Below are 25,348 nucleotides of genomic sequence, written 5' to 3' on the forward strand. Positions count from 1 at the left end.
TATTCTTTCACTACATATTTGGTTGAGCACCTACTTGATGTGCCTGGGGCCCGGGGTGCAAGGGCATGGAGGCTCGGGCTGCTGTACCAGAGCAAGGGGACACAGACCTAAAATAGTGGCCCTGGTGACGAGTGGAATGAAGGAAGGGTAACGGGGCCCTACGTGTGCAGGACAAGCAGGGAAGGCTTCAGAGGGGCGCCGCTCCCTGCCTTTGCCCCCTCTCAGCATCACGTCTCTGGAAAGGGTGATGGTCGCGGTGCCCAGTGCCTCAGGGCTGCCGTCTGAGAAGTCCCATCCTTGCCTCACATCTACCCGTACAGCCAGTTCCTTTGTGTTGTTGAGTCCTCATCTCCAGGTCATGTGCCGGCAGCCCAAGCCAGATGAGGAAACTGAGGCTCACAGTGGGGAATGATTTGCCAAAGGTCACCCTAGAAGGCAGCGGCCGAGGGAAACCCAGAGCCCTGACCTCCAGCCCCCTAGACCGCAGGCTAGTGGTCCTTTTAGCTTGGATGGGTTGAGGCCTGGGTAGCAGGGGGTTGGGGTAGGGAAGGGAAGGTGGCAGGAGGCTGAAAGGGAGGCCCAGGTAGGAGGAAGCCAAGCTTCAAAGATTTTCCCAGGCTGGGGGGAGGGGCCCTGGGCCAGGTGTATGTGGGTGAGGCGTGAGCAGTGGAGGTCCCTGGGGCCTGCTTAGACCCATTTGTCCTCTGCCCAGTTTCAGTTCTGCCTGACTTGCCCCCTGAGACCCCGGGATTAGGGGTGGGGGGATGGGCCCACCATGAGCCATGGCCACCTCCCTCAGTCTGCTTTCCTGTCCCTGCCAGGTCCTACAGTCTGAGGGAGGAGGCTGGAGCCTGGCTGGGTCGGTCTTCCATGGGTAGGGGTGAGGTACAGGCAAGGCCTGGCTGGCACGTAGTGGAGCTTGGAGCCTCCAGTGGCCGGCCTCAAAAGCACGATTTGGGGAATGTTTGCTCCATGAACTCATACTTTATAGGACTAAGCTGAAATGTGCTCACCCTCTCACTTGCATATTCGCAGTGACTCACGGGGCCCCAGGGTAAGTCCCTGGCCAGACCAGGTGTTGAAGTGTGTGGGGACAGGGTAGACGCAGCCCTTGGTCCTCCCGCCAGCAGGCTCAGGGCTCTGGTAAAGGCAGTGGTGGTAGTGCCGATGGGGTGTAGACAGGTGGGACCAGCCTGACCTGGGTGCTCAGAGGGGAGCTGGGAGGGAGCCCCGTGGCTCTCAAGCCTCCCCTCCCCCCATGTCCCTTCATTTCCTCATCTCGGAACTCAGCTCACGCAGGCTGATGGTAGCTTTTGATCTTGTTCCCCGGCAGGCCCCATGCCTGTCCCTGTGGCTGCTTGTAAAGAAACTCGAGTTATGGGGACATGGGGAAGTCCAGAAGATGATGGCGTTGAAGTGCCTCCCCCTCCTCTGGCCTCCTGAAGGCCTCACTTCCCCATCACGGCATTCCTATGGTGCTTCAGGGGCAAGTTCTACATCTTTAGCATAGGGCCTACGAGGGACTGGCTTTTCCTTGGGGCTGCCCTTGTGTTGTGGCACAGTCGGGTGGGGGATTTTGGCAAGGCCAAGGGCTCCACATGGCTAAAACTCCCCTGGGGTTGCGTGGTTGGCTTAGCTGCCCAGGCTGGTGGCGCTGTGAGGACAGACATCAGGACGTCATCGGTGTCTTTGGGATGAACAGTCCGGGGGGCCGGAGGACCGCGGAGTTGCGGTGGTGGTGGGGGGGCATTAAAACCAAAGTGGTTTGGGGCGCCTGGGTGGCTCAGTCGGTTGAGCGTCAGATCATGATCTCACGGTCCATGAGTTCGAGCCCCGTGTCGGGCTCTGTGCTGACAGCTCAGAGCCTGGAGCCTGTTTCAGATTCTGTGTCTCCCTCTCTCTGACCCTCCCCTGTTCATGCTCTGTCTCTCTCTGTCTCAAAAATAAACATTAAAAAAAAAATAATAATAATAATAAAAAAAGTGGTTCTTGGATTCTGTCTTTGTGGAGAAGCAGGCGTTAGCTAGGCAAAGACAGAGACAGGAGCACCTGCTGGGTCAGAGGCACGGAGGTAGGAGGCAGAACGACCTATGTGGGGGCACTCAAGTGTTTCCATGTGACTGACTGGAGTGGATGTGTGGGGACAGGAGGGCAGACGGCGAGCGGGGAGGCTCTGCAAGGACCCAGAGGCCTCAGCCGAGGGGCGGGGAGCTGGGACCCTCCTGAGCCCCTCACGTCCGTGCAAGGAGGCCTCCTGCACGAAGCTGGCAAGGACAGCCCCCACCCCGCGGCAGATGGCAGTTGACCGGGCTCTGCCCCTGTGAGGGCCAGCGGGAGGCCGCCCTCACGAGCCAGCTGAGCTGTGGCCTGGCCTGGGCTGGCTCTCTGGGGCTGCCCTCATGCCAGTGTCTCGGAGCCCCGCCATTCGGTCTGAACGACCTCGAAGGCCCTGCAGCCTGCTCACCGGCTGCCACTCCTGCCCTATCTCTGAGGGAGCCAACTCAGGGTACTGTGTGGGCTGATGGGTAGGTCAGAGGCAGCCGCCAGTAGAGAAGAGACCCGGGGATGGGGGGGGGGGGCTGGGCAGCAGTCCGTACCCCCTCCCCTGGTATGCATGAAGGCTTAAAGTGTTCTTGCAGAGTCTGGGGGCTGGCCTCCCCAGTGCTCCCAGCTGGGCCCCCCGGTATCCCTCCCTGCAGGCTCCAGGAGGCCGATCATGACAGAGGCAGAAAGCAGAGGGGACCATCAGTCCCACTGCGGGCTCGGGCCCTAGTTCCGAGGAACGGCAGCTTGGTACAGAGGGGAGCGTGAGTTCAGAGTCCCACCCTGTGTGCAGATCCAGGCTCTGCTGGGGCACACGCCAGGTCAGCGAGGCAGTGGGCGGGCAGCCCGTCATACCTTGCTAGTCACCCCTGGCCCAGCAATCCTACTCCTGGGATTCTGTCCCACAGAGACACCCACATACATGCGACGTGCGCACAAGAGCATTCACGGCTGCACTGTTGTGGCAGGAACAGATTGGGAACACCTTGTCTGTCCATCAGCGTGGGACGGGCTGAGCCTACGGCATGTCCCCGTGATGGACTACCATGAAGCTGTGAAAAGAATGTGGAAGCTCTCTGTGTGTGACAGTGCAAAAAAGCTCTGGGGTTTTTGTCAAGTGAAAAAGCAAGTACGAGTCAGCGGAGGGCAGAGAAAGTGGCTCGAGTCCCGGCAGGGGCAGGACGCAGCGTGACGGACGGCTCCGGAGACACGGGGAATTTCGCCTGATTGGAACGAGGGGACAATGCCAGGCAAGCAAGATGGAGGCCCGCTTGGGAGGGTCCCTCTCTTTCAGAGAAGAAACTGGAAACCACCAGGAGCCGAGGGATAGTTTTCAGTAAGTTCTGCTCTGCTCTGTCTGGTAACAAGATCTGGCAACTGCAAAGCAATGACACACATTTATAACACGCTTTACCCACGTTGTATCATTTAAACCTCTCAACAACTCCTCATCCCACAAGGGGGGGTGCTATTATCATCACCCCCCCATTTCACAAATAAGGGAATAGAGCACAGAGAGGTTAGGGAACCAGCCCAAAGTCACACAGCCAGTAAACGGCACAGACAGAGAAAGAATCCAGAGTCTGGCTCCTGAGCCCATGCCCCGTCCTCTCAGAGCGGTGGCCTGGAGGGGGCCAGCTGGAGGCGAGGGAGAGTCAGAAGGCTGTGGTAACAATCCAGACATCGGAGCAATAGGGCCTGGGGGAAAGCAGTGGCTTTGGGGATGAGGACTCAGGTGTAGATTTGAAAGTGTTTAAGAAGGTAGAAACAAGCCCTGGTGGCGAGTGGGGTGTGGCCGCGGTGGAAGGGGCCCAAGATCCCATTGTTCACACACTCGTGTAGCAAAATCATGGAGTGGCTGTACCAGGTACTTCGTGCCAGGCATTGTTCTGGGAACCCGGCTCGCCTCAATCCCCAAAACAGACAAATCTATGCCCTTAAGGAACTTTCATTCTAGCTGGTGGAGAAAGACAATAAACATAATGATATGTAAATTACATAGTCTGTTAGAAGGGCGGAAAACATAAAATAAAGGCAAGGGTGGTGACAGGCAGTCCTGGCCAAGGAAGCTTCTGAAGGTTTTTTTTTTTTCTTTTTAACGTTTATTTATTTATTTTGAGGAGGGAGGAGAGGCAGAGAGAGAGAGAATCCCAAGCAGGCTCTGTGATGTCAGCGCAGAGCCCCACATGGGGCTCTATCTCACGAGCCACAAGATCATGACCTGAGCCAAAATCAAGGGTCGGACGCTTAACTGAGTAAGCCACCCTGGCGCCCCCCACCCCTCTTTTGAAGTTTTAAATGGGGTGGCCAGGGCAAGTCTCACCAAGAAGGTGACATTTGAAAGAAGGCATAAAGGTGGTGAGGGAGTGAGCCTTGCAGACACATAGGGGAAGGGCATTCTAGGCAGAGGAGCAGGACCTGGGACATCCGAGGTGTTAGACATCAAGTGGATCACAGAGCGAGCCACTGGGGAGAGAGAGGTCTGGACATGGGATGGCAGGTGCGTGTGTGTGGGTGTTCGGGTGTCCACAGCATAGAAGACACTTGATGCCTTGAGACTGGATGAGATCTGGAGGGAGAAAGTGAAAGATGTGCTTGGCTTCAGCATCTGGGTCAATGAGAGAGAGAGAGAGAGAGAGAGAGAGAGAGAAGGTTTCGGGGAGATCCTGAGAGGCAGCCAGAAGTGGTGTCATGTAAGCATGTGCATTATGGGGTCTGGGGCTCAGGGGGCTGGAGCCCTGAAGATGCAGGGGGAGTACAAGCTAGGGGTGGGAGAGGTCTGTCTCCTCGGGAGGAAGAGGAAAAGGCCGAGGACAGAGCTCGGGGTGGGGGCCCACTTGCAGGTGGCATTGGGAGAAGGGAGACGCAAGAAGGGGCCCGCAGGAGGAGCGGCCAGCGAGGTGAGAGGTCTGGGTGTGAGTGGAACAACACTGAGGAGGTGAATCTGGGGTGGCAGGGAAGTGCCACAGAGTAACAACAGAGAGGTTGCCAGTGACCCTGGCGGAGCACTGGCGGGAGTCAGATCTCTGAGGTCAAGGGGAGGTGGGAGGTTGGAGGTAGCCACGGAGGCAGAGGGGGGACAACGACTTCAGGGGCTGCTGGGCAGAGCTGGAGGTGAGGCCGAGAGAGGGCTTCCGGAGGACGGGAAGGCCATAAACAGAGGGTTTGATGCCAAGAGGCACTGAGGGCCAGCTGGGGAGCCCAGCCTGCCAGGCAGGGGCGCCTGGGCACTGCTCGGCAGCATTGGGTGCCACAGGGTCCTTGCTGAGTGTGACCGGACCACAGATGCTCACTGCCCCTGTGTCTGCCTCCTGCCCCCTGCCTGGGCAGGCCCCCAGGAGCTCACCACCCCACCGCCCTCTCCAGGGCAGGGGGCCAAACGTTCCAGGAGGGAATGGACGGGTGGAGGCAGGTCCAGGTAGACAAGAATTCAGGGGAGAGGTGCTGGCTTTACAGCTGGAGTCTGGTCACCCCCTCCCTTTGTGGGACACCTGACCTCACCTACTGAATCAGTAGAGCTAGAGGTTTGCCAAGGGGGTGGGTCTGCCCCTCTGGTCAAAAGGTTCTCAGGAATCCACCTACTTCCTCTTTTCTGAAAATCGGAACTACTGCTGTTAATTTCGGGGAAAAGGAACTAACCTTCATTGTGTGGCCCTCCCCCTACACACACACACACACACACACACACACACACACACACACAGTGTGAGCAGGTTCGAGGCCCAGAGCTGGTTATTACTCACCTGGTGTGAAAAGGCCTCAAAGAGAGGACACTGTTGTTTTCCCTTCTTGACAAGCGGGAAAGCTGAGCCTGTGGGAGGCTCAGTGACTCACCCAAGGCCCCACCGTGTTGTGAGATGGAGGTCACTGACACGGAGGTGAGTGTGGAGAGGAGAGGCCTGGCCATGGTGTTATCTGTCCCCTGCACATGGTGGGCCAAACACTCCATGTGGCCGGATAAATGTCTAATCTCCCCTCCTATCTCAGTGGCTGGTTTCCTAGATGCCTGGGGCTCCTGAGGCTCATACGAACCTATGAAAGGGGTCCTCACCTCTGGTGAGAGGCACTCAGGGCCTGAGAGAGGCTCCAAGGGGGGTACTCAGCACACGGCCTGCTTCTCAGACAACGCTCAGTCCCCACGCACCGCACTGGAGACTTGGGATTGGCCCCTGAGGGGGCTAGTGACCAGAGCCTGGAGTCCACACATAGTGGCTCGATCTGCCCCCCGCCCCCCCGCCCATTGTGATACCCAGAGGCCAGCTCTCTGCTGGTCCCTAGCCTCCCACAGATGCCCTAGCCAGAAATGCCTCCCACTCTTCTCTGCCTGCTTAAGAGCAAAGGGTATAGGCTTGGGGCTCAGAGTGAGGCTCTGTGTGACCTCGGGCAAGGTCTGTAAGCAATTGGAAACTTTTCCTCTTCTGCAACAAAGGGGTGCAAACAATGACAATGCCCAGAAGATTCCTGAGGATTAGGGGAGATTCTTCCAGAGCCTGGCTCATAGAAGGTGCTCAGTTAGTACTACTTCTTTTCCCCCAGGACCCCAGGCTCCTGGAATGCCCCCCACTGTCAGCTGCTAGGTGCTGGGACTGAGTCAGCTCTGGAATGAAATGGAGTAGAGCTTTAGGACTTGGTCCCTGCTTCAGGGAGTTGATGGTCTAGCCTGGGCGTTTGGGGTTCATGTCCCTCCCCGGCATCCTGGAGGAAAGAGACCATGAACTTCAGAGCAAGCATGAGGGACCATGTGGTGGGGGAGCCCTGTAGGAAGCGCCTCTGCAAGGCCCACCCCTAACATTTGTGGGGCTCAGAACAGAAGCACAAGGGGAGGCCCATATATGTCTAGATATTTAAAGGTTATACATCAAGCTAACAAATTGCTAAATGGAATACATTCTAGCCTCTTACGTGAATAAATATGCCCGGAGAACAACCTGGAAAGTCAGAGTGCAATTTAGACCTCTTGGACTCCTGGGGTCCAGTGCTGGAATGTGGCAGGGCGAGGAGATCCCCTCCCCCAACTCCTCTCCTGGCTCCAACTTTGGATACTGCCCAAGGCTGCCCCAGGCCATCCAGCCATGTTTCATTCACAGACCAGGCAACAGCTGCCCTTGGCTACCCCTTAGGCCTGGGGTGTGCCTACCAGCCGCAGGGCCAGGGGACAGGCCCACGCAGACTGTGGGGCAGGGAGTTCTGGGGTCCTGCATGCGGAGGAAGAGCATGGGCCTTGGGTGGGCATGTCCCCTTGGCTCACGGGCATTTTGCCCCTCGATTGTGGGGGTGAAACCAGAGGAGGGTCAGAGTGGATTCCTCTAAGGTGCAGGGCCCAGGACAGGAGCCCTTCCTGCCTGGGTCTAAGTTTGAAGCTACTCTTGGGGTACTCCCAGGACCTAGCTCCAGAGTCCAGTGCCTGCCCTGTTTGCATCCAGCACTTGAGCCCCACTGGACCAGGGAGGCGCAGGCCACTGTGCCTTGCTGAGCTCACAGTCTAAGGAGCGCCCCCCCCCCCGCCCCCCGGACATCAGGGATTCCTTCCTTCCTACCTAGTGAACCTCATTCTCCTCATGTGGGATGGGGGAGGGATGTCTGCTGCCACGCGCCCGCCCCCCTCTCTGAGCCCTGATCTCACACTGCCTCTTCTGACTCTGCGGACCACGCAGTCCCCGACCCCGCGGGCAGTGGGCAGCCCTCCCTAGCTCGTGCCGGGAAAGTGGGGCACTTTAGCCCATGTTTCTCGCTCACTCAGCTGAAAAGCTACAGCTGCCCTGAGGCTCCTCCCTGGGTACTGGCCGCTCCTTCCCTGATGCTGTGTGACAGGACTGACCTCGGGACTCCTGCACCTGTCCTGCCGCCCTGCTGCCGGGTGCCTCCCTCACCGCGGGGAGGGGGCACGGCCCCAGCCACAAGGCTGTCGGTGTCTGAACCCCCCTCCCACGTTACTGCCGCCTGCCTTTGGACTCAGCATGGCCCCTGCTGGGTCCCCTTAATGTATGTTCCCCCTCCCATCCCAGAGGGGACCAGGGGGATTGGGGGTCCCTGCTACCAGGGTTCGGAGGCAATTCAGAGACCTTTTCCATTAGGATAGAAAGGCCCCTGGCAGGGGGTAACAGGGATTTCCCGGGAAGGCTGAAGTGTGTCCTGAGCTGCAGCCGTGAGGCCGAGTCTCTGGTCAGGAACTCTACACTTGGCGGAGAGGCGATCTCATGCTTCCTCCCTCAGACACGCAGCCCGTGATGCCCGCCGCCACCTCAGGAACGGCTCCCGCACAGGCAGCCGCCTTTTGCCCTCTCCCTTTGTTCCCTGATAGCTCTGTTCTTGGTGTGTCCGCATCATCGCTGCCCCCTGCCAGGAGAGCCCCTGGGGTGGGGGGCCTCCTGTGGGTGAGGACCAGGTCTGGGACTGGGTGAAGGGGGTGCCCAGGCAATGGAGGGAGGGAGGGGCACCCATCGCCCCTGGGCACCCATGAGCCACTCCAGGAGGCCTCTACTCTTTCACCGGGATGGCCTTTGTCTTTCTCCTGGAAGCAGTCCCTCCCTGCCGGCCCCACAGGGACCGAGAGCCAGAGCCTGACTTATCAGTGAAGAGACTCCAGGGGGCAGCGCCCGGGACAGTTACCACACCTGGGGGCCCACTCGTGTCAAAACTGTGGTGGGCCGGGAGCCCAGAGTCTTCCCCTGCAGGCTAGTCTAGCCAGCTGAGGCCGGCGAGGCCAGGGGCGTTCATCTCAGCAGGGATCCCTGAGCCCATCCTCCCCTCCACGCCTTTGCACCTGCTCTGCCCTGTCTCACTGCCCCACGGTGCCCCCTTTCTGAGAAACCCTCCTGACCGCAGAGCTCCCCAGCCTGAGTCTGGGTGAAGGACCTACCACAGAGGGTCCTTGTCCTGTGAGCTGAGAGTCCTGGAAACCAGCCCAGGTGTCCTCTTGTCTCACCCACCACCCTCCTGGGCAGGTTCTGGGCCCCTGGGGGCTCAGGGCATGCTGAGTTTATTCATTTTGAGTGTGAGAGAGCAAGAATGAGAGTAAAGGGAAGGCAGAGAGAGAGAGGGAGAGAGAGAGACTCCCAAGCAGGCTCAGCACTGTCAGTGAGGAGCCTGACACAGAGCGGGAACTCAGGAACTGTGAGATCAAGAGTCAGGGGCTTAACTGACTGAGCCACCCAGGCACCCTCGGTGCAGGCTCTTACTGGAGGTGAGGGGCACGGCATTCTGGCCTGTGCCTCGGTTGCCTATTTGAGAAACAGGAGCTCTGCCCCGACCCATTTCCCTGACAGAATAGCCCAGCTGCATCCCAGTGGGACGCACCTCTCTCCTCCAGGAAGGTCACAGGAAGCAATCGAGGATCTGACATCATGTTTGAGCCCAGCCCTGTCTGGTGCCACCGGATGTCCCCGGAGCTTCTGCAGGGGAGGAGGGAGCGGGCAGGAGATGGGGCTGTAGGACAAGAGGTTGGACCTGACTTTCTATCCCTTCTTGGGACAAGGCTGTCCTCCATTCTTTTTTAAAAAATGTTTATTTTATTTTTGAGAGAGAGAGAGAGAGAGAGCGCGCGCTTGAAGGGCAGGGAGAGAGGGACAGAGGATCTGAAGCAGGCTCTTTGCTGACAGAAGAGAGAGCAATGTGGGGCTCGAACTCACGAACTGTGAGATCGTGACCTGAGCCGAAGTTGGATGCTTAACCCACTGAACCACCCAGGAACCCCAAAGCTGTCCTTCATCCTAGCTGGGGTCCTGAGATGGGGGGCAGCCCAGGCTATAGAACTAGGCTGCCCATGCCTCTTTTCCCAGAACTATCCTTTACATGTGCTACAGATTCGCAGGGAAAAAAAAAAAAAAAACTACCCAGTGGATACCAGCCCTCAAAGCCACCTGAAGCCCAGTAGGTATGAGGAGGCAGGTTTGGGACTGAAACCAGCATGGAGTGGGGACTCCCAGGGGCGGGAAGCTGACTTCAGCTGGGTGGGTGGAGTTGGGGGCCCTACAAGGACAGCAGGCCACCTGAGACACTCTGAGTCAGGCCCCGGACAGACAGACAGACAGACGTAGGAGCCTCTGGGACATTGTGGCCTCAGGGAGCATCGCTAAACTGAGCTGGTGGGATAGGCTGAAGGACCAGTCACTTCCTCCTTCCTGACCACACCTTTCTGATGAGATCACCTCCTACTTCACTGCTTGGTCCTTCCGCTGCTGCAGGAGCAAATGAGGTGATGCAGAGACTGAAAAGCATAAAGGTGGTATTATTATTAGCAGGAGTCATATTTGACTTGCTAATTAGCTTCCTAAAAATAGCCACATTTATATAGCGCGGGGAGAACCCTAAGCTGGAGCTGGCGCCCTGGATTCTTGGTATAGCTTTGTGGCGGCCTTGCTGTGTGACCTTGGGCTAGGCCCTGGCTGTCTCTGGGCATCTGGTTCTAGTTCGGGCTCCTCCAGTTGGGGGGCTGGGTTCCGGAGGACTGGCTTCCTCCGAGTCACTAGGTCATGGCAATTAGTGTCACGGGGCTATCCTTGGTGCCTGTTGGGGAACTGGCAAGGGTCTTCAGTCTGGCCTTGGTCTTGGGGTCTGGGGGCGCTGCCCAGTCTCTACCACAGAGCCCAACCAGTAGGAGGCTCCACGGACTGCAGAGGACAAGCGTTACAGGGAGGAGCTGGGGCCTGGTAGGGTGGGAGGTGAGGGGCTGCAGACCCACCACAGGACATCCATCCATTCAGCGCCTGTTTACCGAGTGCCTGGCCCCGTGCCACATGCTGTGGAGACGACGGAGGGCATACTAGATCCGGTTTTGACCTAGTGCTAAACCTCATAAGATACACGCAGCTCCCACAAGGGCTAGAGAGGGGTGTCTGGTGCCAGGGGCACACGTCATGGGGGATTTAACTTAGTTGGGGGGGCAGGGAAAGCTTCTAGGAGATGACTTAGCTTGAACCTGAAGAGTAGGTACCAATTAGGCAAAAATGAGTGGGAGGGGGATTCCAGGCAGAGGGAACAGAGGGGGCGTCGGTGGGAGGGGCTGAGGAAGAGCCCCGTGGCTGGGGAGGGGATGGGGGCCTCAGGAGGCCCACCTTTGCCATTTGAGGGATGAAAAAGCCCCTGAAGGGGGCGGAGAGTCATGAGCGGAAAGGTTGGAAGAAGCTCTTACGGTGGTCCAGGACAGAGGTGGTGGTGGCTGACCCGGGGTGCTCGTGGCAGTGGAAGGGGGTGGGGTATTCTGACTGTGGAATCGAGAGCCCCAGACTCTGACGATAGCATGAGGCAGCAGGGCAGGAGGGTCACAGTGATTCATGGCAGGGCCGACCTGGAAGTGCACCTGGGCGAACAAAGGCTTCAGGATGTGTATTCTTTCCTCCTTGTCTGGTTTCGGCTTTGGGAGGAAATGCCCCTTTGTCGTCCTATCTCGTGAGTCACACACGCCTCTAGGCAGTACAGCCTGCCACCTGCCAGGATGCTGTCCCTCCTGTGTGTCCCCATCTCCGTTGTCCTTGCCTAGCGGTCTCCGGGGTGCCCGCTGGGGCACCCAGCTCCCTGCCCACCTGGTCTGCTTTCTTGGGCAGAGGAGCCCGTCAGCTTGTGAGGACCGCAGGGTTAAGTGTAGGACAACTAGCCTTTACAGGGGGGCTTTCCCGCAGACTTCGCCTGGATGTGGGGATGTGGGGGCATCGGTGGGAATCTCTAGGGCCGTGATGCTGGAAGGGGCCCCTGGAAGACCATATGGTCTGTCCCCGACAAAGCACAGCCAGGCTGGGTGCTGAGGACCAGAGAGGGTACGACTTCCACAGCAAAGCACAGAACACCTGGATGGCAGCCTCCAGCCTCCTGGGCATTTTAAGTCTCGGCAGGGGCAGGGCCGGTGGTTCTTTCTGACCCCGGGGATCTCAGTACCCTCAGTGCCTCAGACCCTGTATTGCCTCCTGTCCCGGGACTTTTGTCCCTAGAAGCTGGACATCTGGGACTTTGAGAGGAGGCCTCAGGGGATATAGTGAGCTCTCAGTCAGAGCAGGGATTCCTGCTGTGACCAGATTCTAGAAGACTGGGAATAGGAAACCTCACCAGTGGGAAGGGTCTTGGGCTGTTAGCGGCGACGTGGAGCTCTCCCACAGTGGGCCAACTGCCCTGTGCTGGGATCTCTTCTGGGGCCCGGAATGGTTCATCACCCCACTCCCCACCCTCACTGTCCTGGGGAAAATTGTCTCCCTTCACCTAAGGGGGAACTGAGACAGTACAGAGACATCCGACCCTTCTCGCCCCACAGCAGTCTGACCATCTTCCCGGCCCCCCAGAGCAGGCTTTCGGTACAAGAACAATCCTGGAATCCATCAGGGACACTCTGTGGAGATCTTGGGAAGTTCCTCCTTAAGTCCAGCCTCCTTTGCAAGACAACTTTCTATGTAGGGCTGCAGCCTAGGATGCATTCTCTTTTCCAGGGAGCAGAGGTTGGATGGAGCTGGGTGCATATCCAAAATGTTCTCTAAGCCGTGGGCATGTAAGGAGGGGGAGAAGGGCCAATTTTCTCCAGTGCTCAGTTGGGGAAACCGGACCCTTAGGCAGGAGGAGGGGGCTGCATCGGTCCTGATTTTCATCCCTGCAAGTTCTTCTTGCTCCTGGGAACTCGGTTCCCCCTCTGTTTGCCCCTCCCCTACACCTGCTCTGGGACCTGGGGATGGACGTTGGGGAGGTGGCTGGGTACCTGGGAGCTTTTACTCTGGGTCAGCACCACCCTCTGCTGGTCGTCCAGAAAGGCCAGAGATTTCATCAGAGCCTGCTGGGCAGCCCAGTGCGAGCTGCTGGGGCCTCAAGAGAGCCTGGATCCTCGGTTGTCCCCAAGGCCAAGCTGGGTGTGCCCTGGGACCCCGGCCTCAGCCAGGCCTCCCTCCCCACCAGCATCCCCCCAACCCTGGCCAGTTCAGGATACACTGGGTAGGGGTAGAGCCACAGCCAAGAGACAGGTCTCAGCTTGGCCTCTGGCAGGCTGAGTGACCTTATTATGCAAGTTTCTGTTCCTGCCTAGACCTCAGTTTCTCGATCTGTACAATCATCAGGGTGGCTCAAGGAGGTTTCCCCCAGACCTCAGCTTGAGAGCCCTCTCTCTGCCTACCCCTCTTCTTGGTGTCTGACAGGCCTCAGCCCTGGGCAACCCCTCTGAGTCTCTGTGACCCCTCTCCCACCTGCCGGCCTCCACGCTCTCCTCCAGGCCTCGCTGGCTTCAGGAGCAACCAACCCTCAGCCTCCCTCCTACCCTAGCACCAACTATTCGAGCGGGCCCTCGACGGGTGTGTAACAGCACCACTGCTCAGTATACCTGTAGTAAAATGGGATAAACACGCCCAACTCCCGGAGCTGCCATGAGAATTAAACAGGCTAACAATATGTTTACAGAAGAGTTTCGTAGGTGGCGGATATGTGTCAGAGGAGGGGCGGTGAGTAACTCTGGGAGGATACTGTCCCCAGACTCCTGCCCCTAGGGCCGTGCCGGCACAAGTGGCACTCGCTGGCCACGGGCACACCCTCCCAGGTTGGGAGTCAGGTCGGACCCCTGGTTGTCTCGTCCCGGCCCCTCGTGGTGAGAGAGGCCTGAAGCCTGGTGACAGGACAGGCCTGTGACCGGCAGAGCTCTAGAGCCGATGTGGGGGCTGCGGCCAGACCCTCCCTGGGGCAGAGCAAACTCTCAGCTCTGCGGGAGAGGAGGTAGGACGTCCCTTGGGCACCAGCTAGGATGCAACATTGGTGGAAGATTTTATCCTGAAGGCTCTCCAGTCATCTCAGGAGCAAGTTCACGGGCCTTCGTTGGACACAGACGTTCTCAGAGCCCTCGCTCCTGTGCCCCTTTCTGCCTCGTTTTATCCCCTTTGCCCCCAGCCCCTATCGGCCGCTCTGAATTCCTTGGGAACCATACCGTTCACAGGCACCCTGGGAGGCAGGTGCTAATACGACGGCAATGTAGCACAGAGATGTTCAGTAGCTCGCTCATGACCTGGAGCCTCGCCATGAGCGGAGGAGCCAAGAATGGAACCCACTGAGCCTTGCACCCGATCTCCAGGCTCCGCTGCCTCGTGGAACTCAGTGGGGAGACCAGCTAGGGGTCTTGCGGTGTCCTAGGTGACAGAGGATGGTGGCCTGAGTGGGGCAGGACCAGGGTTCTTGAAGAGGGATGGAATTGGGATATACTTGGGAGGAGGAAGTGCTGGAGTTTGAGGCTTTGAAGCCCGGAGGTCAAGGGGACAGGGCAGAGGAAGCTCATGGGGTTGGGTTGGGCATGGGGTGGGGGTGGGCCAGGGGGCTGCTCAGGATGGCCGGGTTGTGGGAGGGGGTAGGAGGCGATGGTCAGGGGCTCAGGATGGGACCCCCTCGGGAGTTGTCAGCTGTGGGACTGGCCGTGGGCACCCAGGAGCACGTGTACAAAGGAAGCTCCAGGAAGCCACAAGTCAGGGTCCTCTCAGAAAGTGGTTTGGCTGAGGAGCCAGGCAAGGTCTGGGGGCCAGACACCTGCCTGGGAGAGAACCGAGGGGCAGCAGCAGCCGTTGGGACCCAGGGACGTAGGGAAGAGTAGCTCTAGGGGGCTGAGATGGGACCCCCTGGGTAGGCTTCTCTTTCTCATAAATGGAGCCCTCACGGAGAAGACAGACTTGGGGTCCTGGGTTCCCTGTCACAGGAGGCATGTGACGCAGGCTGAGGGCTGTTTCTGAGGGGGTTTTGCAGTAGGTGGTGACGGACATGAGACCAGAGAACCTACATCTAGTCGGGTGGCCACTGCTTCCTAAACGTGAAACGGCCTCTCGCTGGCTCCGGCTCTGACTCGTGCTGCGGTCGGTCCGTGCACCTGCTGTGTACATGGAGGCCTCCTGCGTTGCCAGAGAGAGCCTCTGTCCCTTCCTGGGTCTCAAGCCCCGCGTCTTGGGGGCCGCCTCCCTTCCTCCCACGCCCTTCCCCCCACGCCCCTTCCAGGGCAGACCTCTGAGCCAGTGTTTCCTGCATGGTCGGGCATGAAGGGAGCCATGGAGGGAGGTCTGGCAGCAGCTGCCGGCCCGCCTCCCAATTCTGGATGGCCTGGGGCTGCAGCTGACAGGCTGGCCGTGGGAAGGGGGCTCCCGAGATGCTTCCTTAGACGTGTAATTGGGATTGCATGGCTTGGTAATTAGAAGGAGCACACTCTTCTGTAAATGACTGTAATTATTGCTACTTTCTGCAGCCAAACCAGGAGTTTCGGGCATCACCTGGGGGAACCGGGGTGAAAGGCAGAGGGGAAGGGAGGGGATGGCTTGGGTGCACAGGGTCTGCTGTGGGCCAGACACTTCCCCCCACCACCACACACACACACTGCCCAGGCCCCTCCACAGACCCCTGGGGGCTCCAGACAGCCAACAGGCCTGGAGGCCATCTGGTTCAAAGCCCCAGTCTGACAGAAGGGAGAAGCCTGGAGAAGGGAAGGGACTTGCCCCAAGTGACAGGGGTGCCAACAGCAGAACTGGCACAGGACCCCCCCCCCCCCCCCCGGTTTCTGGTCCATGCCAAGCACTCTCTCCTCTCCTAGTCTTTCCCTGGCACTCCCTTCAGCCTGGCACACTTCCCACCCCTCTCTGGGATCCTCTGAACTCTTCCCTCAGGTTTCTGTGTGGCACCACCTCCTCCAGGAAGGCTTCCTTGAACCTCTGGGTAGGGCCAGTGCCTCCTCAGGTTCTCCATGGCCCCACTGTGTCCCTTTGTCCCTCCCTGACAACCCCACCCTGGGTGAGCCTGCCTTCCTTACTCAGCTAGTATGATCTCGGGGTCACAGACCACACTCGATTCCTAGTGGGGGACTGGAGCTGGCTGGCAGTGGCTTTCGAGAGCTTGTTAAATTTTTAGGAATTTTGTGAACAGGTTGTTAAGCTCGGCCATTGTTGTTAATTACATTTTACAAACTTACAATTAAAACCAGTCTCTTCAAAAGGGAAATACATGCTAAAACCTCACCACTTCCCAATCATCTTCCTGATAAGATATCAGGAACTAAGATATCTAAACTAAGGTTATTTAGGGGCGCCCGGGTGACTCGTCGCTTAAGTGTCAGACTTTGGCTCAGGTCATGATCTCACAGTTCTTGTGGGTTCGAGCCCCGTGTCAGGCTCTGTGCTGACAGTTCGGAGCCTGGGGCCTGCTGTGGATTCTGTGTCTCCCTCTCTCTCTGCCCCTTCCCCACTCACACTCTGTCTCTCGCTCTCAAAAAATAAATAAAACGTTGGAAAAAAATTTTTTTTAACTAAGGTTATTTATGGCTATCGTGTCGAGTGTGGACACGCACGTTACAAAGGTGTGGACCAACTTGGCGTTCAGCGACATCACATTGGTGCCTTAATCCCTGCCATGCTAGGAATGAGCAAATGCCACGTATCGGGGCCCTTCACCCCATCCCAGAGAGCTGGCTGTCAGACATTTCTCAGTGCACCGCCGAATTCACCTCTGACCTCCTGGCCCTTCCCGCAGTGCCGAGTGAGACGAGACAAGACGAGACAAAGAACGTACCCTTTGCCTTGGGAAGCAGGATTATAGGCTTCCAACATCTGCCGCCAAGTGCTGGCTCTAGCCCTTGCCCTGTTTTCTTCCTGGGGCTTTCACGGGGACACAGGTCAGGCTTATGGCTGGGGCCTGTATCTGCGGGTACTGGGGTGCAGGGGAGTCAGCTTTCCCAGGCCAGGACCGAGGGGCCCCAGAGAGGCGGTAGGTGTGGGCGGCCTTGGCAGGGTGCACAGAGAGCAGAGCCCAGAGGAGGTCCCGCTGCTTCCCCTCCCAAACGGTCCATGGCAGTGTGCCACCTTCTTGCACCCCTCCCAGCCTGGCCGCGGCAGAAGGGGAGGGCAGAAAGGCCATGTGGCTGGGTGGCTTCGGAGAGGGTGCCTGAAGTGCTGCCCTCCCTTAGGACTGTGGGTAAGAACTGGCCCTTTCGGGTTCTTTCTCTTTTCTTTTCTTTTCTTTTCTTTTCTTTTCTTTTCTTTTCTTTTCTTTTTTTTTTTAGAGACAACGTGCATGTGCAAGGGGAGGGGAGGGGCAGAGAGAGAAGGGGAGAGAGAATCCCAAGCAGGCTGGGCTTTGTAGTGTCAGCACAGAGCCCCACACAGGGTTCAATCCCACGACCCTGGGATCATGACCTGAGCTGAAATCGAGTCAGATGCCCAACTGACTGAGCTACCCAGGTGATCCTGAGGGGGTGCCAGTTTTAAGAAAGAACATGGGGGAGAAAAAAAAAGAACACGAGGGGCGCCTGGGTGGCTCAGTGGGTGGAGCGGCTGACTCTTGGTTTTGCCTCAGGTCGTGATCCCAGGGTCGTGGGATCGAGCCCTGTGTGGGGCTCTGCCCTGGCAGTGTGGACTCTCTCCCTCTTTCTCCTCCCCTCTCCCACTCGCACGTGCGCGCTCTCTCTCTCTCTCAAAATAAATAAACATTAAAAAAAAAAAAGCCCACCCTTTGGGCAGCAGACCCTTTAACATCCCAGAAAGTCAGGGATGAGGAAGAAGACAGGCGGAGCACTTTCTACCCATTGCCTCATCTAACAGTCCTGCTCTCCCCTCATCATACAGAAGGGGACGCCCATGAACTTGCAGCTCACCTAGCCCAGGGGTTTCCTGCAGCTCTTCTACAATGTTTCCGAACCAGGGGCAATGTTGCCCCCCCAGGGCACATTTGGCAACACCTGGAGACATGATTTTATTGTCACAACTGGGAGGGGGACGCTACTGGCATCTAGCGTGTAAAGGCCATGGATGTTGTTATTAAACATCCTACAATGCCCAGCCGCCCACCCCCCCTCCCCCCCCAAGAAAGGATGGTTCAGGCCAAAACATCAACAGTGTTGAGGCTGAGAAACCCGGATCTGGAAAGATGTACTCAGACACATCCGTGCAATGTCAGTCCCCAGTTAAGAACCCTGGTCTCCAACCTCTTAATTTGTAGAAGAGGAATGCACAGAGGGCAGAGTGGATACATGGCTGGTTCAAGGTCACCCAGCAAGAACCCCTTGCAGCCTGTGCAGTGAGCACAGCGCCTGCACACAGCAGCAGCTCGGTAGGGAAGAAGGCCAGGAAAGGACTGGGTTCTGGCCTAAAACTCCTCAAGGTCTTCCTGGGCAGGACCCTCATCGTGTCTTCTTCATCCTTGTTGGACCCCAACCTTCCCACAGCCGGCACAGCCCCTGAGCAGCCCCTTCTTGACTGCAGTGAGGAGGCCTGAGCCAGGCTGGGGGTGGGCGGGGCTGCCAAAGGGACAAGGGAGGGGGTGGCTTGAAGCCAACTTCACACATCTAAGCCAGAGAGGCCACAGCGGTTGACAGGGTATGCCATGGCAGTGGGCACTGGAGGGCTGGGTCCAGTTTCAGGTGGTGACGGGGCGAATATAGCCACCTCCCCACGGCTATGTCCCCAGCAAGGCACGTGGCGGGAAGGTCAGATTTTCCGACCTTACTTGACAGATGACTCGAGGTCCTCGATTAGCTAAAAGCCCTTGTCTGGTGCCTGCTTCTGGAACTGGCCTTGGGGAGCCCACTGGAGTTATCTCTGTGGGGACCCCAGCTGCCTCCTCCATTCTCCATCCTGCCCACCATCTTCACAGGAAGCAGAATTGCATAGTGTGGGCGCACAGGCTCTATAGCTCCACTTCAGGGTTCATATCTGGCATTTATTTACTGGCTGTGTGTCCTTAGGCAAGTTATTCAGCCTCTCTGTTTCCTCATCTGTAGAATGGGGCTAACACCATTGCACCCCCCCTCATTCATAGGGTTGGTGGAAGGATCAAATGAGGTAATTTCTTGATAAAGCCCTTAGGATGCCTTAGAGTAATCACTCAATAAACGTGAACTATTATTGGTATTGTTTTTATTAGGCTACTGGCGTCCTCTGGAGTGGCTGTGAACTCATCTAATCCATGGTTCTCTCTAGCATCTCCGTCTCTCTGCTGCCCTCTAGTGGACGCTGGCTGCACTGTCCTGAGGGGCGCTTGGTTGTGTCCACATAGGTAATTTCTTCCTTCAAATTTCAAAGGAAATCTGTCATTGAAGGAAACGTTATGATTGATTCTTGGATAGGGTCAAACAACTAATTACTTCCCCTTCCTCCCAAGTAGAAGTCACTTGGGGTTGGTGTTCGCATATTGGTTTGCTTGAAGCAGCACCCTGTTGTAGTGGAAAAGCTACAAGGGGGGGGGGGAGGATTTTGCTTTTTGACATTGACGTTAATTGATCATTTTTAGTTTTTGCAGGTGTGATTACCTTTAACCCCAACACATTTCTGCAAACTTCCTCATTCGACTGTTGAAGCCAAACGTGATCACCCACACCCCCAGCGTGAGGATAACTTGTTCATTTCCTCAGATTCTGTCTCTTCCTCTTCCTCCTACAGTTGGGTGTGGAAACTGGGGAGCAGCAGAGACCATGTCTGTTTTGCTCACCGCTCTATCCCTGGTGCCCATGACAGGGTCTGGCACATGGTCGATGTTCAGTTCCTGTCTGTGAAATGGGTAAGGCACTCATGGCAACCACGTGGCCTTGTTGCTCCCTGCCCCGCTTTCCTCCTATTGAAGGGGCCACCACACAAGGGTGGGGGGATCTTCTGAGGCATTACTGGGGGAGGGGAGGCCCTGTGCTGAGCGCTGATGGAATCTGGGAAGAGACTTATTTAAAAGGAAAGATGAGGGGCGCCTGGGTGGCTAAGCGTCCGACTTCGGCTCAGGTCACGATCTCACGGTCCGTGAGTTCGAGCCCCACGTCGGGCTCTGTGCTGACAGCTCAGAGCCTGGAGCCTGTTTCAGATTCTGTGTCTCCCTCTCTCTCTGCTCCTCCCCTGTTCATGCTCTGTCTCTCTCTGTCTCAAAAATAAATAAACGTTAAAAAAAAAAATTAAAAGGAAAGATGAAAGTAAGGGGAGGGCTTGGCTGTTGGTGAGAGGGGGCGAGTGGGTTGGAGAAGGTCTGGACACCGACCTGGTTTGGCTGGTGGGAGGTTAGACCACGGGGAGGGGCAGCAAGAGTTCTGGACTCAGGCTGTCCCGGATGCCCCCCAACAGGGGGAGTCTGAGTTATGGAGCTGACAAGGCTACCCGAAGGAGCCTGGAACTTGGTCTCCCGCGGCACACCTGTGCCTGGGGACAACATGGCCAATGCTTGCTTACCCCGGATGCCGGATCAGCTCTGCAGCTCGCGTCCTGGCCTAAAAAAGGAACGCGCAACACCTGCGCCAGGTCTGTTGCCCTTCCCCACGCAGTCTTTATCCAGGTTTTTGTCTCTCAGCTCCGCCCTGGCCCCGCCCCTCACCCCCAGCCAATCGGAGAGCCCCAGCAACCCCCACGTCCAATGCGGAGCCTTTCGGCCCAAGCCCCGCCCCGCTTCCACCTGCAGCCGCGGCAGTGGACACTTTGCGATGCTGGGTCACCTGCGCTTGTTCGCGGACTCCTGGGCCTCTCCTCCGCTCTTGTGGGTGCTGGAAGGGATGGCGACCTGGGTGCCTGACGCGGAGCCAAGCGTGTACCCGGTCAGTGCCCGCTCTCGGGATCGCCCTATCTGGGGGCGGCACCTTCTTCACGTGCGCCCTCCTCCCTGTGCGCTCTGGGACTATTTAGCCTTTACTGCTGAGGCCGACTTTGTAGCTCCAATAAGTCCACCCTGAGCTGGGGCTGGCTGTCCTGTCCCCTCGCTGGCCCCGCTGTAGGGTCCAGACTTAGCCCATTTCTCTCGGTCCTCTGCCTCCCGAGCCCATCGTCGTCTTAAACCCAGGCAGCTTGGGTGTCCCAGCCTAGCTCAAGGCCCTTGCCATGGGCTTTGGCTCCACCTAGTGGCACAAAGTGTAACTTCAGAGGCACTGACAGGCTGGGGCGAAGGTGGCGGCGGCTGGTATGCAGGGGATACCTGGACACGGCCCGTTGACAGCGGAGTGAGCCCAAAGTGGCCTTTCTCTGCCTCAGCCCATCCCCTCCCTCCGCTTCCGAGGGGAGGCCTGGGTGCTGCGGGAGGTTCTTGCCAAGCACAGATGCCCCTTCAGTCCCCTCTGCCCCCAGAAGGCTTTGGTGACCTAACAAGCAAAGACTCTCAGAGGAATTGGTGCCCCTGCCCCCCATCTCTGGGCTGGCCCTGACACCTGGCTGCTGCTGCTGCTGTCCCAGGGCTCCTACAATCCTAAGAGATCCTGGTTCCGTTCCCCTGAGTACTGGCACTCAAACCAGCCCTCTTTCCACTTTTCTCCCTGCCTTCATGCCGGCTTCTTCTCAGCCATTTGCTCTCTGCCCTATCTCATCACCCTCTGTTTGTGCCACTGTGTCTACATTTCCCGCCCTCCTGGTGGTGCGCTGCCCTAGTGCCATGGAGAAGCTTCTCACAGCCCTCTGGCCCCTGTGTCCACCTGCCTCTGTAGTCCCCAGATACGTTTGCCTCCAGTACCCACACCCTCAGGAGGGACGAAGTGCCTGTGCCACCCTCTGAGGCTGGCTTGTGTCAGCCTCTGTGCCCTCAGCAGCTCCAGCCGCTGGTGGCAGTAAAGAAGTCCTTTCTCACATGACAGGGCACGATGGGACATGACATTGCTTCCTGCCCTGCCCTTAACTGGTTCCGTTGTCTTCCCGATCTGGAGCTGGACCCTGCCTCCACAGTCCAGTCAAGGCGATGTTTGCCCTTAGGGTGTGTGTGTGTGTGTGTGTGTGTGTGTGTGTGCACGTGTGAAGGGTCATATGCTTTGGGTGGAAGTTAGGGAAGACCCGCCGGCCCAGGTTACTTCAATGTTGCCCGTCAGAGGAACCCATTGTCCGAGCCTCCAAAGGGACCATTTGAATATTTGACAGGAAAAAAAAAAAAAGATTGGCTCTAAAATAAGAATACTGCAAAATTGAAATCAATAAATTCTTAATCAAATGTCCAACTGTAACATTATATCAACCTCATTAATTGTTAAATTTAGTATGCATAAAATTTTTATTACATTTGAAGGAATGTGTGGGCTGGGTTTTATGAGAATTCCCAATTGTAATTTAAATCAGTTACTCCTAGCCAAACGGTTTCAAGAGCAAAATTATAAATATCTTTTCAAAAATATTACAGCAGGTTTTTAATGTTTTAATATGTTTGCACTGATATAGGGCAAAGCTGTCAGAAACAGAAATGCCAGGGCTTGCAGAGGTCCTACAAACAGCTTTTTGTCTTAGGGTGGAGCAGGAGGCAGGCGTCAGTGAGGATGAGGGGGTGGGGGTGGTGATGGGGCACAGGAAAGTGTCAGGGGACAGGATGGGGACAGTGATGGTGACAGGGGGAGGGAGGTGTAATGTCTTCTTTTACTTCCTTTGTTTTTAAATTTTATTTTTTATGTCTTCTTTTACTTCTTCAGGAAGTGTTACTCAACCCCTTAAGTTGGGGTGCAGGGGCTCCTCTGGACTTGTGGGGTCATGGGGTCTTATAGGAGCAGGGAAGGGCCACACTGTCGCTGAGTGAAGATTAGGGTTCAGGCTTGAGCTCACCCACGGGGAGTCCATGTGCCCAGTCCTCAGCCCAAGACGAATAAGTTCTTCTAGGAGGGTTGTGATGAGAGGCATCTGGGGCCAGCCCTCAGAGTGCCTTTTGCAGGGACCCCCAAACTGGGAACACTCCTTTGCTAAGGGCTCTGGGCCCTTGGCTTCCGGGTCCTGTCTTCCTCCCACCCCCACCCTACTTTACTGCCACCTCAAAAGTTCTGTCAAGTCAGTCCCATATTTTCCTTCATTTCATTCTCTCTGGTTAGAAGGTCTAGCCCAGGATCCACCAAAAGTTCCCCAAGTGGGATACCCTTTCCTTCAGGGCACAAACACTCAGTCTTTATAAACCCTGGTTATGTGATGGCCAGCCTAGGTGGGGAGGACAGATGTTGTCATTTCTGCCTGGGAAGATCTCATGACCCACAAATGGCCACATGACCCCTTCCAAGGCCAAAAAAAAAAAAAAAAAAAAAAAAAAAAAAAAAAAAAAAAGAGGGGGGTGGGGAGAAGAAAGAACAGTGAACAGCAAAAGGAATTTAGTGTTAACAATAATAAAGTTTTGAGTTGCATTTTGCTACTTAAAATTAGATATGTCACAACCTTGTGGCCTGTCACTGGGCTGGTTTCTCTCCAAACTGTCTGGGTCCTGCCTACTCCCCACCCCAGGCCCTTTGTTGGAGTGTGGGTCGTGGCATGAGAATGTAGAAGAAACTCCCTCCCTCTGAGAAGGGAGTGGGGAGGGTGCGGCTTGACCTCGGGGTGGCCTGATGCAGCCTGGAGCTGTGCATGAGTAAAGAAACAAGGAGAGAAGGCGAGTGTTCATGTATGGTGTTTATATCCTAACCGAAGCCACAAGACAGTGGGAGGGGGGTATTAAATTCAGCGACGTTAGCTTGGCGACTCCGAGAACCTACACGGTTTCTGAATGTGCTCTTCCAACATCCAGAAAGAAGCAGAAGTGAGTAGGCCATAAAAGCCCAGGAAGAGGCCCACGAGGTGGACCTGCTTCTGAATGTTTCATTATTTTGATCCTTGCAACAATCCCCAAAAGCAGATATGATTCCCCATTTTATTTTTTATTTTATTTTATTTTATTTTATTTTATTTTATTTTATTTTATTTTATTTTATTTTATTTTATTTTATTTTATTTTTGGGACAGAGAGAGACAGAGCATGAACGGGGGAGGGGCAGAGAGAGAGGGAGACACAGAATCGGAAACAGGCTCCAGGCTCCGAGCCATCAGCCCAGAGCCCGACGCGGGGCTCGAACTCACGGACCGCGAGATCGTGACCTGGCTGAAGTCGGACGCTTAACCGACTGCACCACCCAGGCGCCCCTGATTCCCCATTTTAAAGATAAGAAAGTTAAGGGGCGCCCCTGATTCCCCATTTTAAAGATAAGAAAGTTAAGGGGCGCCCCTGATTCCCCATTTTAAAGATAAGAAAGTTAAGGGGCGCCCCTGATTCCCCATTTTAAAGATAAGAAAGTTAAGGGGCGCCCCTGATTCCCCATTTTAAAGATAAGAAAGTTAAGGGGCGCCCCTGATTCCCCATTTTAAAGATAAGAAAGTTAAGGGGCGCCTGGGTGGCGCAGTCGGTTAAGCGTCCGACTTCAGCCAGGTCACGATCTCGCGGTCCGTGAGTTCGAGCCCCGCGTCGGGCTCTGGGCTGATGGCTCGGAGCCTGGAGCCTGTTTCCGATTCTGTGTCTCCCTCTCTCTCTGCCCCTCCCCCGTTCATGCTCTGTCTCTCTCTGTCCCAAAAATAAATAAAAAACGTTGAAAAAAAAATTAAAAAAAAAAAAAAAAGATAAGAAAGTTAAGGCTCAAGTAGCTTGCTCAAGGCCGCACTTGGATTGGAACCCACATTCATCTGGCTCCAAAGCCTTTGCCCGTTTCACGACGTACACGTGTATTACTGGGGCGTCTGCGTGGCTCAGTTGGTTCAGCATCCAACTCTTGATTTAGCCTGTGGCCAGGATGCATGAAAAGAGAGGTGAGAGACAGGAAGAGAGTTACAGAGAGAATGTATGAGCCCTGGAGTACTATTGGATCACCAGCTTTTTACCTTGACTTTTCAAATTTATGTCAATGAATTTTTATTTATTTATGTATTTATTTTTGTTGAAGCCCGTTTGAGCTGGATTTTTGCCACTTGCTACTGCAAGAATTCTAGCTAATGCTATTCTACAATTAAATGTGGTACGAACACGGAGCTCTTCCCTGCTGGAAAGGAAAAGGTGACTGGGGTAGTCACAGTTCTTGATGGCAAGTGACAGAAAGCCAGCTGGAGTTAGACGATGCAGACTGGGGGTTTACCAGAAGGCCAGAGGAGTAGCTGGGCCTCTAGGGCCCTGGGAACAGGAGCCAAGTCCTGGCTGTGACTGGTGTTCTCTGTGGTGCTATTCTCTGAGTTGCTGTGGCTCTGGCTTCGTCCTGCCTGTTGGCTTTTTCCCCTCTGGGTGGACAGAACATGGCCTTCTATCTCAGCATTTGGCCACTATCGAAAGACTGATGCTGTTTCCTCACTTGAACTTCAGAATGTTCATGAATGGCCCGGCCTGGGTCAACTGATACTCAAGGAGAACTGTCATCTGTGACCAGAGGGGAGGGTTACTTGGGACTCACCGCTGTTTTGAGGGTCTTTTCCAGAGGAGAGGGGCTTCTCATGAGACGGGGAGCCCCCTTACAAAGTGTCTTCCACAGGAGTGCAAGTACTGGTCAGCTAGTCTGTCTCAGACACCGTGCTGGGGGCCATCTGGGGTTCCAGGAGCATTCTTGCTCCCTGCAGATTTTGCAGGGATTGAACGATAGACCCAGATGTCAGACAGGGTCAGGTTCTTGGCTTCACTCTTGGAAAAAGTG

At 56.2% G+C, this 25,348-nt stretch overlaps 1 protein-coding gene and 2 long non-coding RNA genes across 3 annotated transcripts in view; 1 reads left to right on the forward strand and 2 right to left on the reverse strand.

The window, feature by feature from the left end:
- Positions 1-2,973: 2,973 nt before the first annotated feature.
- On the reverse strand, positions 2,974-5,885 carry LOC109501149. Its single transcript, XR_002159106.1, has 2 exons — positions 5,787-5,885; positions 2,974-3,420 (listed from the first exon to the last, which is right to left on the reverse strand). It is a non-coding gene; the product is annotated as an uncharacterized LOC109501149 (long non-coding RNA).
- Positions 5,886-18,855: 12,970 nt separating this feature from the next.
- On the reverse strand, positions 18,856-20,353 carry LOC109500573. The gene is made up of 2 exons (XR_002158203.2): positions 20,163-20,353; positions 18,856-19,042 (listed from the first exon to the last, which is right to left on the reverse strand). It is a non-coding gene; the product is annotated as an uncharacterized LOC109500573 (long non-coding RNA).
- Positions 20,354-20,503: 150 nt separating this feature from the next.
- CYP11A1 (cytochrome P450 family 11 subfamily A member 1) overlaps positions 20,504-25,348 on the forward strand; it is a 29,373-nt gene continuing 24,528 nt past the window's right edge. Inside the window, exon 1 of the mRNA XM_019832057.3 lies at positions 20,504-20,521. The gene's annotated coding sequence lies outside the window, so the exon portion shown is untranslated. The remainder of the gene's footprint in view (positions 20,522-25,348) is intronic.

Source organism: Felis catus, chromosome B3, assembly GCF_018350175.1.
Source record: "Felis catus isolate Fca126 chromosome B3, F.catus_Fca126_mat1.0, whole genome shotgun sequence".
In the NCBI taxonomy this organism is placed as follows: Eukaryota; Metazoa; Chordata; class Mammalia; order Carnivora; family Felidae; genus Felis; species Felis catus.